A 25,315-nucleotide genomic window follows, 5' to 3' on the forward strand; every position below is an offset into this window, starting at 1 on the left:
AGTGTTTGACTTTAATGGTAATTTGAAAAAATGATGTCTTAGGGAAATAAAATATTTATAAGGAGACTTAAAAACTCAAGATAACAAAATACATAAGAGATTCCTCCTCTACATATATGTAAAATGTCTACTTAATCTTCCTTTTTGAATGGATGAACTAGAAATGCAACAAGAAGAGAATTTGAAGAAGAGATTTACAAAGATTTTAGAACTTTTCTAAAGGTAAATAATTTTCAAATCTTAAAACTTCACATTTCAGCTCTGTGCCTAAAAACATTCTAAATACTTGTTTTCAAGATTTTTTCAGTTATTGAGGGATCATTATTATAAGATACAGATCATTTAAAATTATTTGTGAACTCTTCTTCAGATACTTGGCTATTTAGGATGAGACAATACTGTACTAATGTCTAGCTGCTAAAGAGTAATACTATCATTTTAGTTGTGGTGTTTTCAAATATTACTAACTTTTTAAATCTATCAATCAACATTTCTTTTGTATGACCTCATAATAAGAAAGTAAAGAGTTAGTGTATCTGCCATCAGAGTGAATGCTATTAATTTAATTTTGACTTCTTTTTTAGGGAACAGAGAGTTTAAATGCCCATAATAATTACTGCCAACATTTTGTAGACCCTGGACATAGATCTCAGAATTTTATCAGAGATGTAGGTATGTCTGATTTGTTGGGAATATGCTGTTGCTAACTCTCTATTATGTACATTGTATTTATTCATTTTTGTGGATTATTTCTATCAAAGTTATTTTTGGGGGCTTGGCTTCCCCTTTTCACTCTCAATAGTTCTAGTACATCCTCCTTTTCCCTCAAGCAAGGTTACTCTTTTCCTTCCTTTCTTCCCTTCCTTCTCCAGTTTGATTCTGTGACTGTCCCTGTATTTCTATTTTACCTTTACTTATTCCTTCTTTGCTGTTCTTCCTTTCTTTATGTAGATCTGACTTTCTGACCTATATTAATTTCATCCTCTCTAGAGAATTTCTTTTAACAGTCTTTCAAGTCAGGTCTATTGGCAACAAATTGCCTCAATTTTTGTTTAAGAAAGTCTTTGTTTCTCTTTCACTTTTGAAGGATAATTTTGTAGAGTACAGAAATGTTGTGGTTTTTCTCTTTAAATATTTCATTCCACTCTCTTCTTGCTTTTGTGTTTCTAAGAAATTGGGTATATAATTCTTTTTTCCTTTATAGGTATAATGTTCTTTTCCTCTGGTTTCTTTCTGGATTTTTTCTTTATCTTTGATTTTTGTGGTTTGAAAATGATATGCCTAGGTGTAGTGTTTTTTTTTGGCATCATCTTCTTTGGTGTTTTCTGAGTTTCCCAGATCTGTGGTTTGGTGTCTGATGTTAATTTGGGGAAATTCTCAGGCATTATTGTTTCAAATATTTTTTCTGTTATTCTCTTTCTTCTCCTGGTACTTCCTTTACATATGTTACATCTTTTGTGGTTGTCTCACAGTCCCTGGATAGTCTGGCTTTTTTTTTTTTTTTTTTTTTGAAAGTTGATATTTGGAGCTTTATTACAAAAGTAGTGCATGAGGAAAAAGAATCTAGACTTTCTTGTATACATTTCTCTTCTCCAATAATAAACAGTTACCTTTCATTTATATTTTCTTGATAAACTGTGTTTTAATTTTTTTTTTTTTTTTTTTTTTTTTTTTTTTTTTCCGCAACATGGCCTTCTTTTATTTATCAAAACTTAAATGATTTAAATTGTTATTTTATAGTGGATGCATTAAATAAATTATGGTATATGCCACTTAATATGGGGAAATGTTTGCAAAGTAATGGAAAAACTTTGTAAAATAAGATGCATAGCGATGCTAATTACAAATACGATTGAAAGAAAATACATCAAAATAAGTGGTTATTTTGTGATGGTATCATGAATTTTTTGCTTTTTAAATATTTTCTGATTTTCTACAATGTCTTATCATTGGGAAAAAAATTTTTAAAGTCCATGCATGCTATTTGATCTAATAATTTCTCTTCTAGCATTCTATTCTGAGATAACAAATGTAAATAAAGATCTTACACAAAGATATCCATTACAGATTTGTAATAGTGAAAATGGAAAACAACAGTGCAATATTGTAGGAATGTTAAATACATTAAATATATGGGCTATATTATAGACACTAATAATATTTTGGAGGAAACTTTAAAGACATGGAAAAATATTTCCATGGCTAAATGAATACAGCAGAATCTAAGATTGCTTACACAGTATAATCTCAGCTATTCAACACAGTTTCTGTTTGATTCAGTGCTAACTACTATGTCACATTAAAGTATATTCTCTAGGACAGTTCTTCTCAAACTATAGTAAAAAATTACTTTAAAAAATTTCCATTGTATTGATATACCACCTTTTGTTTATCCATTCATTCTGGATGGACATTTGTATTATTTCTGCTTTTTGGCTGTTATGAATAATGCTATGAATATTTGTTTTTTTTTTTTTTTTTTTTTGAGAGGGCATCTCTCATATTTATTGATCAAATGGTTGTTAACAACAATAAAATTCAGTATAGGGGGGTCAATGCTCAATGTACAATCATTAATCCATCTCAAGCCTAATTCTCGTCAGTCTCCAATCTTCTGAAGCATAACGAACAAGTTCTTACATGGTGAACGAATTCTTACAGAGTGAATAAATTCTTACATGGTGAACAGTACAAGGGCAGTCATCACAGAAACTTTCGGTTTTGATCATGCAATATGACCTATAAACCATCAGGTCAAATATGAATATTCATTTGATTTTTGTACTTGATTTATATGTTGATCCCACATTTCTCCTATTATTATTATTATTTTTATTTTTAATAAAATGCTGAAGTGGTAGGTAGATGCAAGATAAAGGTAGAAAACATAGTTTAGTGCTGTAAGAAGGCAAATGTAGATGATCAGATGATCAGGTGTGTGCCTATGGACTAAGTATTAATCCAGGCTAGACAAGGGCAGCAAAACATCCACGGATGCAGAAGATTTCTCTCAAAACAGGGGGGGTGAGGTTCTGAGCCTCACCTCTGTTGATCCCCAAATTCTCACCTGATGGCCCCCCTGCGACTGTGCCTGTCTTAGGTTGTTCCTCCCTTGAGGAATCTTACCCGTCTCTGGCTAACCAGTCATCTTCCGGGGCCATACAGGGAAATGTAAAGTTGGTAAGTGAGAGAGAAGCCATATTGTTTGCAAAGGTTAGCTTTTTACTTCTTTGCAGATTTATGCCCTGTGGCTTCTATGCCCAGCACTTGTCTCGAGGTATCTTTACCACCTGGAGGAATTATGATACTCGGTAAATTCGATATGAGGCACGAATTCTATTTAAAGTTTGTAATTAGGAAGGAAGAAGAAAAGCTATAGATGTAGCATATGAAGGAAACTTGGGAGGATTGATTATTTCTTTGACATATCTTCTTGTATAGTACCTTAAGTATGTATAGGTTTTAAACTACTAACTAATTTGCACACACATATTGACATAATAGGAATACGGTGACATAAACAAAGCAAATCTATAATTACCAGCCATCTCCAGTGAAGCCAAGAAAACCATTTAGGCACCCTAGGCATTTGTGAAAATTTATCTATGATATGATGGATATTTTCCAACTGTACTTGAACCATCAGACAAATTAAAGCAGCCCATTTCTGGGATCTGTTCACATCCCATATGTTCTTTTAACCATAGATAGTCTATAGTCATGAGATTTTGGGGTGCTACAACTTGCACCCCTCCCAACTCCTGGTTGAGTTCCAACAGACAGATCCGGTCAAATTCGTTGTCTCACTGTATGCACATGCCAGCCTAGACATCTCCCTCCTCCTTCTCATGGCAAGTCCAGGAGATGGTGGGCTGGATGCAGCCACAACCGCAGCATCGTCCGGATCCCTGTGGAGGCTTTTTGATGATCATCCCCCGGCACGAGTCCTCCAGAGAGTGCTGATGCCGGAAGCTCCTCCTCATATCGTATCTTAGTTCATTTTCTGGGTATCCAAGCTAGGCCTTGATCTTCTGCGTAGAAACAAACAGACCCTTTGCCCACACTTTGACATGCCCTCTATACCACTGTGCAGAACTCATTGGAGGTCAGCACACAGTAACTGCTTTTTTTTTTTTTTTTTTAATTAAGAGAAAGGAATATTATCAGAAAAGAGTACCTCCATAGCTGATCATCTGACACCCTTTAAGTGATCAACATTAAGGATATTTAAAGCATGCGTTGATCTTTGATTTACCAATAGTTTTATCCTGTTAAGGAGTAATCCCCCTTTTCTTTCTTTCTTTCTTTTTTTTTTTTTTTTTAAATTTTTAATCTACACTTACCTGAAGAATACTATGTTTACTATGCTCTCCCCTATATCAGGTCCCCCCTAACAACCACATTACGGTTACTGTCCATCAGCTTAGCAAAATGTTGTAGAGTCACTACTTGTCCTCTCTGTGTTGTGCAGCCCACCCTCCCCTTTCTCCCTCCCCCCCATGCATGCTAATCTTAATACCCCCCTTCTTCTTCCCCCCCCTTATCCCTCCCTGCCCACCCATCCTCCCCAGTTCCTTTCCCTTTGGTACCTGTTAGTCCATTTTTGGGTTCTGTAATTCTGCTGCTGTTTTGTTCCTTCAGTTTTTCCTTTGTTCCTATACTCCTCAGATGAGTGAAATCATTTGGTATTTCTCTTTCTCCGCTTGGCTTATTTCACTGAGCATAATACTCTCCAGCTCCATCCATGTTGCTGCAAATGGTTGGATTTTTCCACTTCTTATGGCTGAGTAGTATTCCATTGTGTATATGTACCACATCTTCTTTATCCATTCATCTACAGATGGACATTTAGGTTGCTTCCAATTCTTGGCTATTGTAAATAGTGCTGCGATAAACATAGGAGTGCATCTGTCTTTCTCAAACTTGATTGCTGCGTTCTTAGGGTAAATTCCTAGGAGTGGAATTCCTGGGTCAAATGGTAGGTCTGTTTTGAGCATTTTGATGCACCTCCATACTGCTTTCCACAATGGTTGAACTAATTTACATTCCCACCAGCAGTGTAGGAGGGTTCCCCTTTCTCCACAGCCTCGCCAACATTTGTTGTTGTTTGTCTTTTGGATGGCAGCTATCCTTACTGGTGTGAGGTGATACCTCATTGTAGTTTTAATTTGCATTTCTCTGATAATTAGCGATGTGGAGCATCTTTTCATGTGTCTCTTGGCCATCTGTATTTCTTTTTTGGAGAACTGTCTGTTCAGTTCCTCTGCCCATTTTTTAATTGGGTTATTTGTTTTTTGTTTGTTGAGGCGTGTGAGCTCTTTATATATTCTGGACGTCAAGCCTTTATCAGATCTGTCATTTTCAAATATATTCTCCCATACTGTAGGGTTCCTTTTTGTTCTATTGATGGTGTCTTTCGCTGTACAGAAGCTTTTCAGCTTAATGTAGTCCCACTTGCTCATTTTTGCTGTTGTTTTCCTTGCCCGGGGAGATATGTTCAAGAAGAGATCACTCATGTTTATGTCTAAGAGGTTTTTGCCTATGTTTTTTTCCAAGAGTTTAATGGTTTCGTGACTTACATTCAGGTCTTTGATCCATTTTGAGTTTACCTTTGTATATGGGGTTAGACAATGGTCCAGTTTCATTCTCCTACATGTAGCTGTCCAGTTTTGCCAGCACCATCTGTTGAAGAGACTGTCATTTTGCCATTGTATGTCCATGGCTCCTTTATCAAATATTAATTGACCATATATGTTTGGGTTAATTTCTGGGGTCTCTAATCTGTTCCACTGGTCTGTGGCTCTGTTCTTGTGCCAGTACCAAATTGTCTTGATTACTATGGCTTTGTAGTAGAGCTTGAAGTTGGGGAGTGAGATCCCCCCTACTTTATTCTTCTTTTTCAGGATTGCTTTGGCTATTCGGGGTCTTTGGTGTTTCCATATGAATTTTTGAATTATTTGTTCCAATTCATTGAAGAATGTTGCTGGTAATTTGAGAGGGATTGCATCAAATTTGTATATTGCTTTTGGCAGGATGGCCATTTTGACGATATTAATTCTTCCTAGCCATGAGCATGGGATGAGTTTCCATTTATTAGTGTCCCCTTTAATTTCTCTTAAGAGTGACTTGTAGTTTTCAGAGTATAAGTCTTTCACTTCCTTGGTTAGGTTTATTCCTAGGTATTTTATTCTTTTTGATGCAATGGTGAATGGAATTGTTTTCCTGATTTCTCTTTCTACTGATTCGTTGTTAGTGTATAGGAAAGCTACAGATTTCTGTGTGTTGATTTTGTATCCTGCAACTTTGCTGTATTCCGATATCAGTTCTAGTAGTTTTGGAGTGGAGTCTTTAGGGTTTTTTATGTACAGTATCATATCATCTGCAAATAGTGACAGTTTAACTTGTTCTTTACCAATCTGGATTCCTTGTATTTCTTTGTTTTGTCTGATTGCCGTGGCTAGGACCTCCAGTACTATGTTAAATAACAGTGGGGAGAGTGGGCATCCCTGTCTGGTTCCCGATCTCAGTGGAAATGCTTTCAGCTTCTCGCTGTTCAGTATAATGCTGGCTGTGGGTTTATCATATATGGCCTTTATTATGTTGAGGTACTTGCCCTCTATTCCCATTTTGCTGAGAGTTTTTATCATGAATGGATGTTGAATTTTGTCAAATGCTTTTTCAGCATCTATGGAGATGATCATGTGGTTTTTGTCTTTCTTTTTGTTGATGTGGTGGATGATGTTGATGGATTTTCGAATGTTGTACCATCCTTGCATCCCTGGGATGAACCCCACTTGGTCATGGTGTATGATCCTTTTGATATACTGTTGAATTCTGTTTGCTAATATTTTATTGAGTATTTTTGCATCTACGTTCATCAGGGATATTGGTCTGTAATTTTCTTTTTTGGTGGGGTCTTTGCCTGGTTTTGGTATTAGGGTGATGTTGGCTTCATAGAATGAGTTTGGGAGTATTCCCTCTTCTTCTATTTTGTGGAACACTTTAAGGAGAATGGGTATTATGTCTTCTCTGTGTGTCTGATAAAATTCCGAGGTAAATCCGTCCGGCCCCGGGGTTTTGTTCTTGGGTAGTTTTTTGATTACTGTTTCAATTTCTTTGCTTGTAATTGGTTTGTTTAACTTTTGTGTTTCTTCCTTGGTCAGTCTTGGGAGGTTGTATTTTTCTAGGAAGTTGTCCATTTCTTCTAGGTTTTCCAGCTTGTTGGCATATAGGTTTTCATAGTAGTCTTTAATAATTCTTTGTATTTCTGTGGAGTCTGTCGTGATTTTTCCATTCTCATTTCTGATTATGTTGATTTGTGTTGACTCTCTTTTTCTCTTAATAAGTTGGGCTAGAGGCTTATCTATTTTGTTTATTTTCTCAAAGAACCAGCTCTTGGTTTCGTTGATTTTTGCTATTGTTTTATTCTTCTCAATTTTGTTTATTTCTTCTCTGATCTTTATTATGTCGCTCCTTCTGCTGACTTTAGGCCTCATTTGTTCTTCTTTTTCCAGTTTTAATAATTGTGATGTTAGACTATTCATTTGGGATTGTTCTTCCTTCTTCAAGTGTGCCTGGATTGCTATATACTTTCCTCTTAAGACTGCTTTCGCTGCATCCCACAGAAGTTGGGGCTTAGTGTTGTTGTTGTCATTTGTTTCTATATATTCCTTGATCTCTATTTTGATTTGTTCATTGATCCATTGATTATTTAGTAGCATGTTGTTAAGCCTCCATGTGTTTGTGAGCCTTTTTGTTTTCTTTGTAGAATTTATTTCTACTTTCATACCTTTGTGGTCTGAAAAATTGGTTGGTAGAATTTCAATATTGTGGAATTTACTGAGGCTCTTTTTGTGAGCTAGTATGTGGTCTATTCTAGAGAATGTTCCATGTGCACTTGAGAAGAATGTATATCCTGTTGCTTTTGGATGTAAAGTTCTATAGATGTCTATTAGGTCCATCTGTTCTAGTGTGTTGTTCAGTGCCTGTGTGTCTTTACTTATTTTCTGCCCGGTGGATCTATCCTTTGGGGTGAGTGGTGTGTTGAAGTCTCCTACAATGAATGCATTGCAGTCTATTTCCCTCTTTAGTTCTGTTAGTATTTGCTTCACATATGCTGGTGCTCCTGTATTGGGTGCATATATATTTAGAATGGTTATATCCTCTTGTTGGACTAAGCCCTTTATCATTATGTAGTGGCCTTCTTTATCTCTTGTTACTTTCTTTGTTTTGAAGTCTATTTTGTCTGATATTAGTACTGCAACCCCTGCTTTCTTCTCACTGTTGTTTGCCTGAAATATGTTTTTCCATCCCTTGACTTTTAGTCTATGCTTATCTTTGGGTTTAAGGTGAGTTTCTTGTAAGCAGCATATAGATGGGTCTTGCTTTTTTATCCATTCTATTACTCTATGTCTTTTGATTGGTGCATTAAGTCCATTTACATTTAGGGTGACTATTGAAAGATATGTACTTATTGCCATTGCAGGCTTTAGATTCGTGGTTACCAAAGGTTCAAGGTTAGCTTCTTTAGTATCTTACTGCCTAACTTAGCTCGCTTATTGAGCTGTTATATACACTGTCTGGAGAGTCTTTTCTTCTCTCCCTTCTTATTCCTCCTCCTCCCTTCTTCATATGTTGTGTGTTTTGTTCTGTGCTCTTTTTAGGGGTGCTCCCATCTAGAGCAGTCCCTGTAGGATGCCCTGTAGAGGTGGTTTGTGGGAAGCAAATTCCCTCAGCTTTTGCTTGTCTGGGAATTGTTTGATCCCACCATCATATTTAAATGATAGTCGTGCTGGATACAGTATCCTTGGTTCAAGGCCCTTCTGTTTCATTGCATTAAGTATATCATGCCATTCTCTTCTGGCCTGTAGGGTTTCTGTTGAGAAGTCTGATGTTAGCCTGATTGGTTTTCCTTTATAGGTGACCTTTTTCTCTCTAGCTGCCTTTAAAACTCTTTCCTTGTCCTTGATCCTTGCCATTTTAATTATTATGTGTCTTGGTGTTGTCCTCCTTGGATCCTTTCTGTTGGGGGTTCTGTATAATTCCATGGTCTGTTCGATTATTTCCTCCCCCAGTTTGGGGAAGTTTTCAGCAATTATTTCTTCAAAGACCCTTTCTATCCCTTTTCCTCTTTCTTCCTCTTCTGGTATCCCTATAATACGAATGTTTTTCCTTTTGTATTGGTCACATATTTCTCTTAGTGTTGTTTCATTCCTGGAGATCCTTTTATCTCTCTCTATGTCAGCTTCTATACGTTCCTGTTCTCTGGCTTCTATTCCTTCAATGGCCTCTTGCATCTTATCCATTCTGCTTATAAATCCTTCCAGGGATTGTTTCACTTCTGTGATCTCTTTCCTGACATCTGTGATCTCCTTCCGGACTTCATCCCACTGCTCTTGCATTTTTCTCTGCATCTCATCCCACTGCTCTTGCATTTTTCTCTGCATCTCATCCCATTGCTCTTGCATTTTTTTCTGCATCTCTGTCAGCATGTTCATGATTTTTATTTTGAATTCTTTTTCAGGAGGACTAGTTAGGTCTGTCTCCTTCTCAGGTGTTGTCTCTGTGATCTTTGTCTGCCTGTAGTTTTGCCTTTTCATGGTGATAGAGATAGTCTGCAGAGCTGGTACAAGTGACCGCTGGAAGAGCTTCCCTTCTTGTTGGTTTGTAGCCTTTTCCTGGGAGAATAGCGACCTCTAGTGGCTTGTGCTGGGCAGCTGTGCGCAGACAGGGCTTCTGCTTCCTGCCCAGTTGCTTTGGGGTTTATCTCCACTGTTGCTGTGGGCTTGGCCTGGCTGGGGCTGTTCCTCCAAAATGGTGGAGCCCCGTTAGAGGGGGAGCAGCCAGGAGACTATTTATCTCCGTAAGGGGCCTCTGTGCTCCCTGCTGCCCAGGGGGTTAGAGTGCCCAGAGATCCCCAGATTCCCTGCTTCTGGTCTAAGTGACCTGTCCTGCCCCTTTAAGATTTCCAAAAAGCACTCTCCAAACCAAAACAACAACAGCAACAATGAGAGAGGGAACAGAAAGGAAAAAAAAAAGAAAAAACACGCGATTTTTTTTTTTTTTCCTCAGGTGCCGGTCCCAGGCACCCGCGCACTGGTCCTGCTGCCCTGTCTCCCTAGCACCAGGGTCCCTGTCCTTTCAAGGCTTCCAAAAAGCACCCACCCACCGGTCCCGCAGGGAAGGAACGCTCAATATTCTTTGTCCTCAGGCACTGGTCCCACGCACCCGCTCACCAGTCCTGCCGCCCTGCCTCCCTAGCACCGGGGTCCCTGTCCCTTCAAGGCTTCCAAAAAGCACTTGGCAAAAAGAGAGAAAAAAAAGGGGAAAAACGCGCGATTTCTTCCGTCCTCAGGTGCTGGTCTCAGGCACCCACCCACCGGTCCCACAGGGAAAAATGCGGGATATTCTTTGTCCTCAGGTGCCGGTCCCAGGCACCCGCTCACCCGTCCCGCCGCCCTGCCTCCCTAGCACCGGGGTCCCTGTCCCTTTTAGGCTTCCAAAAAGCACTCGCAGAAAAGAGAAAAAAAAAAGGGGAAAAACGCGCGATTTCCTCTGTCCTCAAGTGCCGGTCTCAGGCACCCGCCCACCGGTCCCGCAGGGAAAAACGGGGGATATTCTTTGTCCTCAGGCGCCGGTCCCAGCCACCCGCTCACCAGTCCCGCCACCGTGCCTCCCTAGCACTGGGGTCCCCGTCCCTTCAAGGCTTCCAAAAAGCGCTTGCCATAAAGAGAAAAAAAAAAAGGGGAAAAACGCGCGACCTCCTCCGTCCTCAGGCACCGGTCTCAGGCACCCGCCCTCAGGTCTCGCAGGGAGAAACGCGGGATATTCTTTGTCCTCCGGCGCTGTTCCCAGGCACCTCCTCACCGGTCCCGCCACCCTGCCTCCCCAGCAACGGGGGCCCGTCCCTCTAAGGCTTCCAAAAAGCGCTCGCCAAAAAAAAAAACTGCTCCGGTTTCTCTCCACCCGCCGGGAGCCGGGGGAGGGGCGCTCGGGTCCCGCCGGGCTGGGGCTTGTATCTTACCCCCTTCACAAGGCGCTGGGTTCTTGCAGGTGTGGATGTGGTCTGGATGTTGTCCTGTGTCCTGTGGTCTCTATTTTAGGAAGATTTTTCTTTGTTATATTTTCATAGCTCTATGTGTTTTTGGGAGGAGATTTCCACTGCTCTACTCACGCCGCCATCTTGGCTCCCGCCTCAGTCTGGCTTTTTTTAAATTCAGTTTTTGCTCATTGCTTTTCAGTGTCTGAGTTTTGTTTTCAATTGAGATTTCCTCAGGTTCAGAAAGTCTTTCCTCAGCTGTGTCCAGTCTACTAATAAAACCAACAAAGATATCCCTGCATGTCTAAAAATAGCTTTTTTAAGATAATATATATACTGTACAATTAACCAATCTAAAGGGTAGAGTTCAACTTTTTTTTAGTATAGCCACAGGTTTGTGCAACCATTACCACACTAATTGTAGAATATTTTCATCTCCCCTGAAGAAACCCAGTACTCATTAGCAGTTAATTACCATTCCTTCCACTTGGGCTTCCACCCCTTGCCCTTCTGTAACCACTGACTGATTTCCTGTCTCTACCATTTTTCCTAGACATTTCACATAAATGGAGTCATACAATATGTGGTATTTTTATGACTGGCTTCTTTGACTTAGTGTAATGTTTTCAAGGGTCATGGATGTTGTAGTACGTGTCAGTACTTCATTTCTTTTGTGTATACATACCACATTTTGTTTATTCATTCATTTGGATTGTTTCCACTTTTTGGCTGTTACAAACAATGCTTCTGTGAATATTCATGTAAAGTTTTTGTGTGGACATATGCTTTCATTTTTCTTGAATATATACCTACGAGTGGAATTGCTGGGTCATGTGATTCTGTGTTTAACTTTTTGAGGAACTGCAAAACTGTTTTTCAAAGCAGCTGTGCCATTTTACATTCCTACCAACAGTATATGAGGATCCCAGTTTCTTCTCATCCTTGACTCATTATTATCTGTCTATTTGATTATAGCCATCCTAGTGGGTATGAAGCGTTCTTTCATTGTAGTTTTGATTTGTATTTCCCTAGTGACTAATGGTATTAAACATCCTTCATATGCTTATTAGCCATGTAAATACCTGTTTTGGAGAGATGTCCAAACCCTTTGCTTATTTTTTAATTGGTTATTTGTCTTTTTATTATTACATTGTAAGAGTTTTTTTAATCTATTCTCAGTTCAATTCTCAACACATGTATGATTGGTAAATATTTTCTTCCATTCTATGGGTTGTCTCTTCACTTTCTTGATGGTATCATTGGCAACACTAAACTTGAGCTTTGACATAATCCAGTTTATTTCTTCTTGTTGCTTGTTAGTGACATTACTCTTAAAGTAGAAATTGATCTTCATGTTTTCCTGAGCAAAATTTAGATGTAGCATTTAAAGTTATGATAATGCTAAGTGAAATAAGCCAGTTACAGGACAAATATGCATGCACTAATAGAGGCTCCTAAAATAGTATATGTAATATGAATACATGCATTCTCATGAGGTACCTAAAATAGTTAAATTCATATAGCAGAGAAAAGAAGTTGTTACCATGGGCGGAAGGGAGGAGAAAATAGGGAGTTATTGTCCAATTGGTACAAAGTTTCAGTTATGCAAGATAAATTGTTTCTAGAGATCTGTATAGCATAGTGCCTATAGTCAGCAATACTGTTGACTATAGTCAGCAGTACTTAAAAAATTTGTTAAGGGGGTATATATCTCATTTTATGTGTTGTTACCATACACACCAGAGAAGCACAAGGAAACTAGAGGTGATGGTACGTCTATTACCCTGAATGGTGATGTTTCCATAGGAGTATGCATATGTCCAAACTCATCAAATTATATACATTAAATATGTCAGTTTTTTGTGTATCAGTTATACTTGAATAAAGCTGGCTTTCAAAAAAAGTTACTGAGTTTTATAACTGTATTTTGATATGAACTTTTCTGCTTTTAAGACACCTACTTCTCCAAGGCGAAGAAAATGTACTGGGGAAACAATTATGGATTGAGAAAAAGTTGAATCTTCTATTTTGTAGATGATTGAGAGCTGACTCCACTGTAATTGAAACCTGACTATAATGAATTCTTCAAACTTGTTTTATTTGAAACTTGACATATAACCACTCATTGAGGCACTACAAATAAAATCTTTCCCTTAAATTTTTGATATTAAAGTTATTAATATTTGTACTTTTGGTTTTTAAATTAAGATGTTTATGTACAAAAAACACATGATCATCTCCATAGATACTGAAAAAGCATTTGACAAAATTCAACATCCATTCATGGTAAAAACTCTCAACAAAATGGGTATAGAGGGCAAGTACCTCAACATAATAAAGGCCATATATGATAAACCCACAGCCAACATTATACGTAATAGGGAGAAGCTAAAGGCTTTTCCTTTAAGATCAGGAAGAAGACAAGGATGCCCACTCTCCCCACTTCTGTTCAACATAGTACTGGAGGTCCTAGCCATGACAATCAGACAACACAAAGAAATAAAAGGCATCTACATAGGCAAGGAAGAAGTTAAACTGTCCCTGTTTGCAGATGACATGATATTGTACATAAAAACCCTAAAGAATCCACTCCAAAACTACTTGATCTAGTATCTGAATTCAGCAAAGTTGCAGGATACAAAATTAATACAGAGAAATCTGTGGCATTCCTGTACACTAACAATGAACTAAAAAAGAGAGAGATCAGAAAAAACATTTCCATTCACAGTTTCATCAAAAAGAATAAAATACCTAGGAATAAACCTAACCAAGGAAGTAAAAGACCTATACTGTGAAAACTACAAGACACACATGAGAGAAACTAGAGAAGATACCAATTATTGGAAACACATCCCATGCTCATTGATAGGAAGAATTAATATTGTCAAAATGGCCATCCTGCCTAACGCAATCTACAGATTCAATGCAATTCCTATCAAAATACCAACAGAATTCTTCAACGAACTAGAGAAAATCATTCTAAAATTCATATGGAACCACTAAAGACCCCGAATAGCCACAGCAATATCCTTCCCTGAGAAGGAAGAATAAAGCTGGGGGGATTATGCTCTCCAACTTCAAGCACTATCTACTACAAAGTCAAATCAAGACAATTTGGTACTGGCACAAGAACAGACCCATAGACCAATGGAACAGACTAGAGAGCCCTGATATAAACCCAATCATATGTGGTCAATTAATATATGATAAAGGAGCCATGGACATACAGTAGGGAAATGACAGCCTCTTCAACAGCAGGTGTTGGCAAAACTGGACAGCTACATGCAGGAGAATGAAACTGGATATTTGTTTAACCCCATACAGAAAAGTAAACTTGAAATGGATCAAAGATGTGAATGTAAGTCATGAAACCATAAAACTCTTAGAAGACAACATAAGCAAAAATCTCCTGAATATAAGCATGAGCAATTTCTGAACACATCTCCTTGAGCAAGGGAAACAAAAGCAAAAATGAACACATGGTAGTACATGAAACTAAAAAGTTTCTGTACAGCAAAGGACACCATTAACAGAACAAAAAGGCATCCTACAGTATGGGAGAATATATTTGTAAATGACATATCCAACAAGCGGTTAACATCCAAAATATATAAAGAACTTACACGCCTCAACACCCAAAAAGCAAATAACCTGATTAAAAAATGGGCAGAGGATATGAAGAGACAGTTCTCCAAAGAAGAAATTCAGATGACCAACAGACACTTGAAAAGATGCTCCACATCACTAATCATCAGGGAAATGCAAATTAAAACCACAATGAGATATCACCTCACACCAGTAAGGATGGCCAGCATCAAAAAGACTAAAAACAACAAATGCTGGTGAGAATGCAGAGAAAGGGCAACCCTCCTACACTGCTGGTGGGAATGTAAGCTAGTTCAACCATTGTGGAAAGCGATATGGAGGTTCCTTAAAAAACTAAAAATAGAAATACCATTTGACCCTGGAATCCCACTCCTTGGAATTTACCCAAAGAATGCAACTTCTCAGGTTCACAAAGACATATGCACCCCAATGTTTATCGCAGCAATATTTACAATAGCCAAGATATGGAAGCAACCTAAGTGTCCGTCAGTAGATGAATGGATAAAGAAGAGGTGGTACATATACACAATGGAATATTATTCAGCCATAAGAAAGAAACAAATCCTACCATTTGCAACAACATGGATGGAGCTGGAGGATATTGTGCTCAGTGAAATAAGCCAGGTGGAGAAAGACAAGTGCCAAATAATTTCGCTCATTTGTGGAGTATAACAAGGAAGCAAAACTGAAGGAACAAAATAGCTGCAGACTCAGAGACTCCAAGAAGGGACTAGTGGTTACCAAAGGGGTGGGGTGTGGGGGGGTGGGAGGTGAGGGAGGGAAAAGGTTTGAGGGGTTTTATGTTTAGTACACATGGTGTGAGGGATCACGGGGAAACCAGTGTAACACATAGAAGGAAAACAGTGAATCTGTGGCATCTTACTACACTGAAGGACAGTGACTGCACTGGGGTATGGGTGGGGACTTAATAATACGGGTAAATGTAGTAACCACATTGTTTTTTCATGTGAAACCTTCATAAGAGTGTATGTCAATAATCCTTTAATAAAAAATTAAAAATAAAAATTCTTTTTCAAAAGACCAATTTCCACTGGAATACTTAAAGTAAGCCCATATTTTGCAAAAAGAAACAAGTGGGACTCCATCAAATTAAAAAGCTTCTGTACAGCAAAGGAAATAATCAACAAAATGAAAGGCAATGGGAGAAAATATTTGCAAATCATATACCAGGTAAGGGGTTAACATCCAAAATATATAAGGAATATACAAAACTCTATAGTAAAAATGGAGACAATCCAGTGAAAAAAAAGAGCAGAGGAGCTGAATACACATTTTTCCCAAGAAGACACACCCATGGCCAACAAGTATGTGAAAAGGTGCTCAACACCACTAATCCACAGGGAAATGCAAACCAAAATTACAGTGAGATATCACCTCACATCAGTCTGAATGGCTATCATCAAAAGAAAAAAAGAGAGAGAAATAGGTGTTGGCAAGGATGTGAAGAAAAGGGAACAATCATACACTGTTGGTGGGAATAAAAATTAATTCAGCCTCTACGGAAAACATCATGGCAGTTTCCTCAAAAGTTCAATAGCAAACTACCATATGATACAGCAATCCTACATCTGGGTTTGTAGCCAAAGGAAAAGGAAATGTAATCAATATTTTGAAGAGATATCTGCACTCCTGTCTTCACTGTGGCATTATTCACTATAGCCAAGATATGGAAACAACCTAAGTGTCTGTCAACAACGAATGTATAAAGAAGGTATATGCAATGAAATATTATTCAGCCATGAGAAAGAAAGAAATCCTGTCATTTGCGGCAACATAGATGAGCCTTGTGGGCATTGTGCTAAGTTAAATAAATCAGATAAAGAAATACAAAAAAAAAAGATGTTTATGTAATTTACATTGTTATGGCTATGTTTCATATGGGGGAAAATACCAAATAAGAACTTTTAGTACTCTTTTAATATTCAGACCTACTTATCCCTGAAGTTGGTTAAACAGGCATTTTGCTGTTTTACCTAAAATTTCCCCTGAGTCTTAAAGATCAAAATATTTTTGAGAACATGGGAACCATGAGTCTACTGATGTTAAGTAACCTTTGTTGGATTTGTAGATGTTTTTCAAGGTCCTAAGTGTAATAAAAAAATAAAATATGCGGGCTTGGTTTATATAGTAATGTGGAGGTGTGAGATCTTTAAGACTATAAATATTAATACAGGAAATTTTCTTAGAGAAAGCAACTTGTCTTGGAATTAATAGTGCAATTTAGATAAGTTATCAGAGTGAGTGAGGTCAGAACTAATCTATTAGGGACTCATTATTTCTTAACTAAATTTGTTCTGGGATTGTGTCTATAAGGCATAGCCAATCAATTTAAAATCATCAGCAATATTTCTCTCACCTCTAACTATTCTTTGTCTCTTTCTCTACCTAATTCACAAAAAAAGGAAATACTCATATCCTCTTGCTTTAGATAACTAAGAAGCTAAATAAAAATATCAGCAATCACTAGATTCTTCAGGAGAACAATTTTTTTTAGCTAAAGAAAGAAAACAGTATGATAGAAAGGCAACTGTTTTTTCTTTTCCTGAGAACAGAATGGGTGAACTTGATGCAATGAGCTGATTATTTAACTTAATAAATATGCAAAATTAAATGGTTTATTGAAGTGGACTTTAGAACCTCTGGGTTTTTGCATGCATGCAGGGTAAGGGTCATTGGGTATGAAATGTATATATGAAATGTTTAAAAACACTCAAAATTAACTTTTTTTAAAAAGACGTGAGAATAAAGTGGTTGTAGTGTAATGCTTTGTTTTCCTGAGAGGGCTTATAATCTTTGAATTCATTGATACGAGCGTCAGTTATATTGAAATTATAATTTCTGTTTTTCACTTAGGTCTGGCTGACAGATTTGAAGAATACCCTAAACTGAGGGAGCTCATCAGGCTGAAAGACAAATTAATAGCTAAATCTATAACACTCCTCCTATGTAAGTGTTTTTTTTTTTTTCCAATTACTTTTATTCCCAATTCAGGCTTAAAATATCAATCTCTTTAATCCTGTAACCTGTCTGTTTGAAAAAATTTCAGCACCATTATAAAGTTAAATACTCTTATTTCTTCATACAGTAAAATATATTTGTTTGAAACTTCAGTGCTGAGTACACAGTAGTATATTCTCATTTAATTTTTTCAGTTTTCCAGATAATTTGCTTATAGTGCCTTGAAATATTCTTTTCTTAGGAAATCATTCATGTTTGTTGTATTGTTGAGCTTCTTAAAATGTTTTTAGATAAGTTCTCAAAAATAATTTATTTATTGGAGAAAGTTTAGAAAACTTAGATGAAGGAAAATGAGCAAATAAAAATTAATCATAACTCAGCATCCAGGGACACTACTCTTCACATTTTGGAATATGAAAATTCAAGCAGAATTCTCTTCCCCTAAACAGAGTAATGTTTTCCTTAAAAATGTGAATTAGTTCTTTGAAATTAGAGAATCTATTTCACATTTAGCTTGTTTGAATATTTTGTACATTTAACTGTTTGCCAAAATATATACTGTTAGTAATTAGAAGAATCACAAGAAAGTCTGAGTATGTGGGGAAAAATATTAACAGGCTCTATTCATCCTATTTATAAATACTCTTACTCATATGGAAGTAACCTTTCAGTAAAGGCTAGTAGTAATCGACATTAAGTAGCCAGAAAAGAATGTTAATATAAACAATTTTACTAATGAACTAATAAAAGAAAAAAATTTAAACTATTTTTTGAGAAGGAGGAATTTAAAACCTACAAATAGATTTCCTAACCCCACTGAACAATTGAGAAGAAAGTAATGTGATGTTCCTTAAAAAATTGAGATGATGTTGGAAAGGGGCTCAAAGACTTACCATCTGGGTACGGCGTTTCAATGAAAGAACATGAGTAGTTTATAGTCCGGAAGTAAATGGGAGAATATTATTTTAGTTTGTAGTGTGCTCATGTCCATGTCCTGGAATAGAATATCGGTAAATGGTTTATTGTCTATACTAAAGAAAGATGCCTTCCTATAAAAAGATTATATTCAGTAATTAGCTTATGATTACTTTGTAATATTTAAGAAATTTCTTTCATTACCATCTGTAAGGTATTTAAAAATCTCTCTTCATGCTTTGATCAAATAGGAACTTACAAGCAGATATAGAAGCCTTTGACATCAGAGAGCTGACACCCAAATTTGATGTGATTCTTCTGGAGCCACCTTTAGAAGAATATTACAGAGAGACTGGTATCATGCTAATGAGAAATGCTGGGCTTGGGATGATGTATGATGAGTTTTTTTTCATCATAATGAATTATTTATTTTTCAAATAAATATATATTTGATCAGAAAGTAAGATGATATATATCATCCCTGCCTTTTTAGGAATCAGAGATAATAGATGTATAGTATATATTGTGGCTAAAGGTCCAAGGTACATTAACAGATATTATAATATCTTTGGTCTGATTTTTCTTTTTGAGGCAAAAGTTGAGCAGATAGTGTGTAAATAGTCTGTAGAAGACTCATAATTCCAGTCTAAGATACCTTAGATGTATGGCTAGAAAAGAGTAAAAACAGAAGGAACAATTAATAACTTTTTTGTATTTAGTTAGTGTTAGTGCAGATCAATGTATAAATACATATATATATGAAACATGGTTTCTACTCTTCAAGGAAATTAGAAGATAATGGATAAAAATGATATATAATTTCAGCATTATATAATTGTGATAAAGTTGTATTTTCCCAAACAAAATTAAGCAAACTGATAACTTCAGTTACATAAAGTCATCTGTTTTTACTGATTAGTAACAAAAATAAATATTTATCGAGTCACTGTACTAGGTCCTGTGCTAGGTACTAAAAATGTAAAGCTGAATAAGAAGACTTAGTACTTAGCCTTAAGGAGCATATTTTGTCATTTTCTTAGTTCATTAGGAGGACTGCATAAGATGGTCTGAAGAAAAGCTGACTAAGCCTTGGAAGCTGGGGCACGTGAGCAAAGAGGAAGTGGTGATGCATGAACAATATGAATGAATTAGTTGAGGTTGTTCAGATAAAGAAGGGTTGGGACAGGGACTCAAAGCATAAGGAACAGTAAGAGCATAAGTGTTGAAGGCAAAAATAATCTGATTTGGGGTGCGGTGGAAGAGGGTGTCCTATGCTCATTGATATTGTTAGAACACAGATTGGAACTGTCTTGAGATGTCTTCTTAGAAGCTTGGAGTTTTATCCTAAAGACATTAAGGAGTCTTTGAAGGGCTTTAATCAGTAGTGAAATGGTCAGATTAGTGTGTGGAGGATGGACTAGAGGAAGAGGTCTGGAGAAGGGACAGCAGATAGAAGACTTGCAGTAGCCTAGCTACGAGATGAAGGGATCCTGAGTTGGGGTGATGGTAGTAAGAATAGAAGGGAGGGGATTATTTAGTAATGTTCAGTAAGTACTTTCGGTGAGATCTAGTGATTGAGTGAGGGTACAAATTAAGGATGACTCAAAGATTTGAGTCTTGGGATAAGTGGGTTATCACCAGTTGAGAAGAGTAGATTTAAGAAGCAGGATTAGAGGGATTAGATAATATCGAACACGTTGATTTTGAGGTGTATGTGAGACATGCAAGTGGAGACTGTGATAGGAATGTGAAACTTAATGGACAGATAGATCTGGTCCTAAAATATGGATTAGCATAATAAACCTATGAGAATAGAGGAATTTGTCCTGAGATAGTGTCTCAAGATAAAATGTGGATTGACAGTAAAGCCTCAAAAAACTTGCACATTTCAGAGGCACATGTGAAAGATGTGAAAAGAATGGAAAGAAGACTAAGAGGGTATGCATGTCCTAGAAGCCAAGGGAATAGGGAGTTTCAGGGAGAGAGTAATCAGGAGTGTTGAGCACAGAAGAGAAGTAGGGAAAGCAAAGATGGGAGTGTTTTGGAAAAGTGCTTTCAAACCTCCCCTGTCCTCCTATTCTTGTTAACAATATTCATTCTTCAAGGTGAACCTCCAGTTTTTCTTCCTTAAATCTTTCCTACAGGTTTCAATACATCTGGTACTTTTATTTACATTGTTTATGGCTCTTACCACTTAAAAAAATTTTTCCTCTCTGATGATATATGTGATCTGTGCTTATGGTTGAAATTTAGAAAAGTACACAATATATAGTCTTCCCAGAACTTAATGTTAAATACACAATGCTGTTGATAATTAATGCTGATATATTTTCCAAATAGGTTGTATGAATTTGTTCCCTCAGTAGTGTGTAAGACATATCCATTTCACCAGATCTCATCAAAATTGATTAATAACATAAAAGCAATCTTGGTCAGTTTAGTCAAAAGAAAAGCAAACTGAAAAAATAAATCTCATTATGTCTTTGATTAGTAGTTAGGTTGAACTTTATTTTCTTTAGCCAATCTCTGAGGTTTGGTCAGTGAAGCACAAGATCTTCAATTATATGTAACAAACCAAGAGTTTTCAAATACAGGAATTTCATTTTATATGTATATTCTTGATTTCAGTTTAATTTCACTGAACAGCTCTGGCTGGCATATTTAAAAGTTTTGTCTGGCCCCATAGCCCTAAGCTCTTAATCTTTATGTGATAATATCCTAAAGAAAGTACCAATAGTTAATATAATAAATAAAATGTAAGTAAGAAAAGTGTTTGGATTTCACAAGTATTCTTTTTCACATTAGAGACCCAGTAGTGGTCAGTGTGTTTTGGTTAAGAATATAAGCACTTACTTAAAATACCAACACTTAGCATTTAAAATTGCAGTCAAGGGAGAGTACCTTGTTTAATGTTCTTCACTAAATGTGGGTCATCGTGTATCTTTATCTCTATCACATAAATGTATTTAAGAATACATGTGTGTATTGTGTATTTATTCATATTGCTATGAGAATATTAGATAAGGAGAGATTGAAGACTTAAAGAGTCAGAAGTATAAAATAGGTTTGCATATATTGTAACATTTCCATCATTACTGCCAAATAATGTTTCTACCTAGATTCAGTTAAAGATGATCTAGTTATAACTCAAAAGGATTTCTTAGTCAGGTAGATGTTAAGATTATCTTACTAAATGAAACTTGAAAATACTTGGCTGAACTGTGGCCTCTGAAACTTCTTAACTGTGACAGACAGCTGAAAGAAAAAGAATACCATATAAAATTTCTTTTACATTCATTTATATGAGTATATGGTATTCCCAAAATTTAGAGATGTAATTATTCAAGAGCTTTTTTTTTTTTTAATGTGACACACTCAACACATAAAAGGCAAACAAAATTACAGACTATATTTTTTTGGCATTTCAGAGTTAAGGTAGTCTGAAATTTTATTTTATAATAAAATGTGTTGTTTTGTAGATACTGGAAATCAAGTCCTCCCTAGTTGTTTTATTTCATTTTAATTTTGCCCCTAACTTTGGAATAATTTAATCTCTCTTATTTGAGTTTCTTTTTCTCTAAATGGCTAAAGGGTTTCTCTCAAGCTACATCTTATAAAATTCCATAATTCTATAAATAAGGTTTCCTATAATTTCTTTCCCTGTACATGTACATGTATAGTGTCTTAAAACAGAATATGAAAACAATAGTAGAACAAGTTTTAAGGATAAAACTTATTTTCCATTATATTTCCTAATGAAAATTAGTACATTTACAGAAGACATCTACAAAATGTCCTGATAAATCTCTGGTTGTTCTTTTAGATTTAGGATGAATGGGAAACAAATACTTTTGTGCAATATTGTTTTGGTTTCTTATAGATTATGAAGCTAGAAATTGATGAGATTGCAGCACCTCGATTATTTATTTTTCTCTGGTTCTGGGGAGGGACTGGACCTTGGAAGAGTGGTAAGATGATGTTTTCTAAAGTGGATTTTTAAACTCATAAGAAAAATAAGTAACACAGTATGTTGCATAAGAAGTTTGAAGATAAATGTTATTAATATGTCCTTTGTTTCTTAAATAATACTAAAATATTCAGGTGAAAAAACTGTCCAGGAAAGAATTGGCAAAAGGCAGCACCCCTTGTTCACCAGTACTCGGGATGAGTAATTCAAAGTGTTATGTAGTACAAGGGCAGGAAGAAAACAGTTTAGAGATTTGAAACCAAATTAAAGCTCAAAAACCAGTTGCTTCGTGTCACTTACTATGCATGAGTAGTATTCTTCTGAATAACATTAACATCTGAATTCCAAATAGAAGCCAAATCAACTTGGAAAAATAACAGCATCTGGAGCATAACAGTTTGAATGAAAGAGAGTGAGAAAGTTGTAACACTTCAATTTATTTTAAGTACCTTACACTTACTGTATTTTAGAACTTGGCTCTTTTTGATTGGAACATTTAGATTTCTAATAGGAAATAAAATAACATACTTTCCTATCCAGAAATAATGGGAGCATTGTGGCTAGGTATTAGAAGTCTTCACTTCTGGTCTCAGTTTTGGTGTCCAACAGTGAAAGTTTGGGTGAAGAGATACTTAACTCTACTGGGTTTCAGTCTCCTCACTTGTTACTGGGTGATACTTTCCATTTTTAGGACATGCTGCTTGCTATGTTGCTATGCAGCAAATGATCTCATTTAATCCTGGTAATTTTAGAAAGTGTCCATTTGACAGGTAAAGAATTCAAGTAGGATTATATTGAGATAAATTTGTGCTCAAATCTTGAAATTCTACAGTTACTTTGTATTCTTTGTATCTATAGTAAATTTGAAACTGTTGAGTGAAATCATTGTTACTTTCATTTATTAACTTCTCTTTTTTTGCTGCTGCCTCCCTTAGATGCTTTTCAAAAGCTAAGAAAATGGAAACATACTGTATGTTTTTATAGGTATGTTGGTATTTACCTTTATTAGCTCTAATGTGTGTCTTTGGGCTTTCTTCCCACCCCCAATTTAGGTTGAAAGTTGATCAGGAGGTTTTATTTTATTTATTTATTTATACACTCATACTGGTGAAAGCAGATTTTGGCCAGAAATGATTATAAGAATAATTCAACGTGAGAATACTCATGAGCTTTTGGTAGATTGATTAGGGCATGTAGGGTTTAAGCCCTTGTGACGTTTAATGAACATCAAGTACAAAACAAATATTTGGCAACAGGAATAGATACTGATCTTGATTTTCAAGATTTTAAAATAAAAATCTAAGTCTCATTTTGATGTGTAGCTCAGTTCACACATTGAGAGCATTCCTGAATATTGCCTGCGTTTCATGCTCTATTTTTCTATGTACTTGATCATATTACCAACAATATTGTACTGCACAATTTATTTATTTCTCCCTTCTTTGCTCTTAAGTCAGTTGGGGTAAGTAGGGTATTTTTTTCATGTTTTTTTTTTCCAGCATGTAGCCAGCACCTACAAATGGTAGGCCTTCAAAATGCTATTCTGAGCATTGTAGATTACATAAAGATAAAAACAAAGCTTTATACAATAAAGAGACATATATAACCATTTTAAGTCTGATTTTTTTGAGGTTGTTAATATTAAATACATAAAAATAACAAGACTCTTTTGAAGTTGGTAAGTGGAACATTCTCAAAAGTTTTTAGTTTTGTGAGAGTATAGGAAATTGCGGTGGCAAGAATCAAATTATCTTTTGACTTGTTTTATGAAAAAGGGACTGATTTAAAAACTCATTTTCTATTGAGGACAATGGAAGGTACTATTAAAGAATTAGAGTATTATATAATCCTTTCTGTGTTTTGATATTTAACTCTATATATTATATTAATATCCAAAAGGTATCTGTATTTCACTTAATGACTATATAAAGACTAAAATTTCTTTTTTTTCCATTTCTTCACTAAAACAAAATTACCATGACACCTTGGAATTTAGTGTCTCAAACCTTCAGAAAGCTTTTAAATGCTGGCTGGTTAAAGTATTGTTAACTTCTTTTAGCTAACAATTTCTTTTTTTCTTTCATTTTTAGGTTTTACCAAAGTGGGGTTACAGAAGATGTGAAGATACTTGTTGGATTAAAACCAATAAAAACAAGACTAAGGGGGGAAGACTAAGACTTCAGATGCAAAGGCTGTCTTCCAGAGAACAAAGGTATTACCTTTGCTCTTTTGTTTTCTTTTTGTTTTCATTATTTTCTCTCAGGCTTTTCCAAATGTCTGTTTATTGTTTAATTATGGTGGAAAGGTCCTTTTCTTAGACTTACAAATGGCATTGAGCATTACAGTAATACATCCAAATGAACTTTAAAATATTCAGTATGTTAGATCAACCTCCACTGTGCTGGAGAAGGTATTCCTATATGGCCTAAATTGCCATAATTTTATCAGATATGAGGTTTTGGTACTCTTGATCCACCGCCAGATTTTTTCCTTTTGTCCGAGCCCAAAAAAAGAGATGAAAACCAGACACATAGCTGGCCAGCTTAGAGGCAAGTTTCTCTTCTCTTTCCTTCTTTTTCCTGCATAAGAACCCCTGAGAACCTCTGCATCATACAACTGCCCTGCTAGTATCAGGATTTAACAGTCTATCCTTCAGTCTTTTACTCTTTAGGGAGCCCTAGTAGGAGGGTCTTTCTTACTAATTTATTTCTTGGACTGGTTCTTTTGAAGGGGACAACCTAAGCTATCCTTGCCGCTATTGGTTTATGGAGTCAAGTGAGGGATTAAATTTATTTAATCCATACCCCTCC

General features: G+C 36.1%; 1 pseudogene; it reads left to right on the plus strand.

Annotated features, from left to right (window-relative positions):
• The first annotated feature begins 163 nt into the window (after nucleotides 1–163).
• Nucleotides 164–24,680, plus strand: LOC140849726 (N(6)-adenosine-methyltransferase non-catalytic subunit METTL14-like; annotated as a pseudogene).
• Nucleotides 24,681–25,315: the final 635 nt, after the last annotated feature.

This window comes from Manis javanica, chromosome 5 (assembly GCF_040802235.1).
Source record: "Manis javanica isolate MJ-LG chromosome 5, MJ_LKY, whole genome shotgun sequence".
Taxonomy (NCBI): domain Eukaryota; kingdom Metazoa; phylum Chordata; class Mammalia; order Pholidota; family Manidae; genus Manis; species Manis javanica.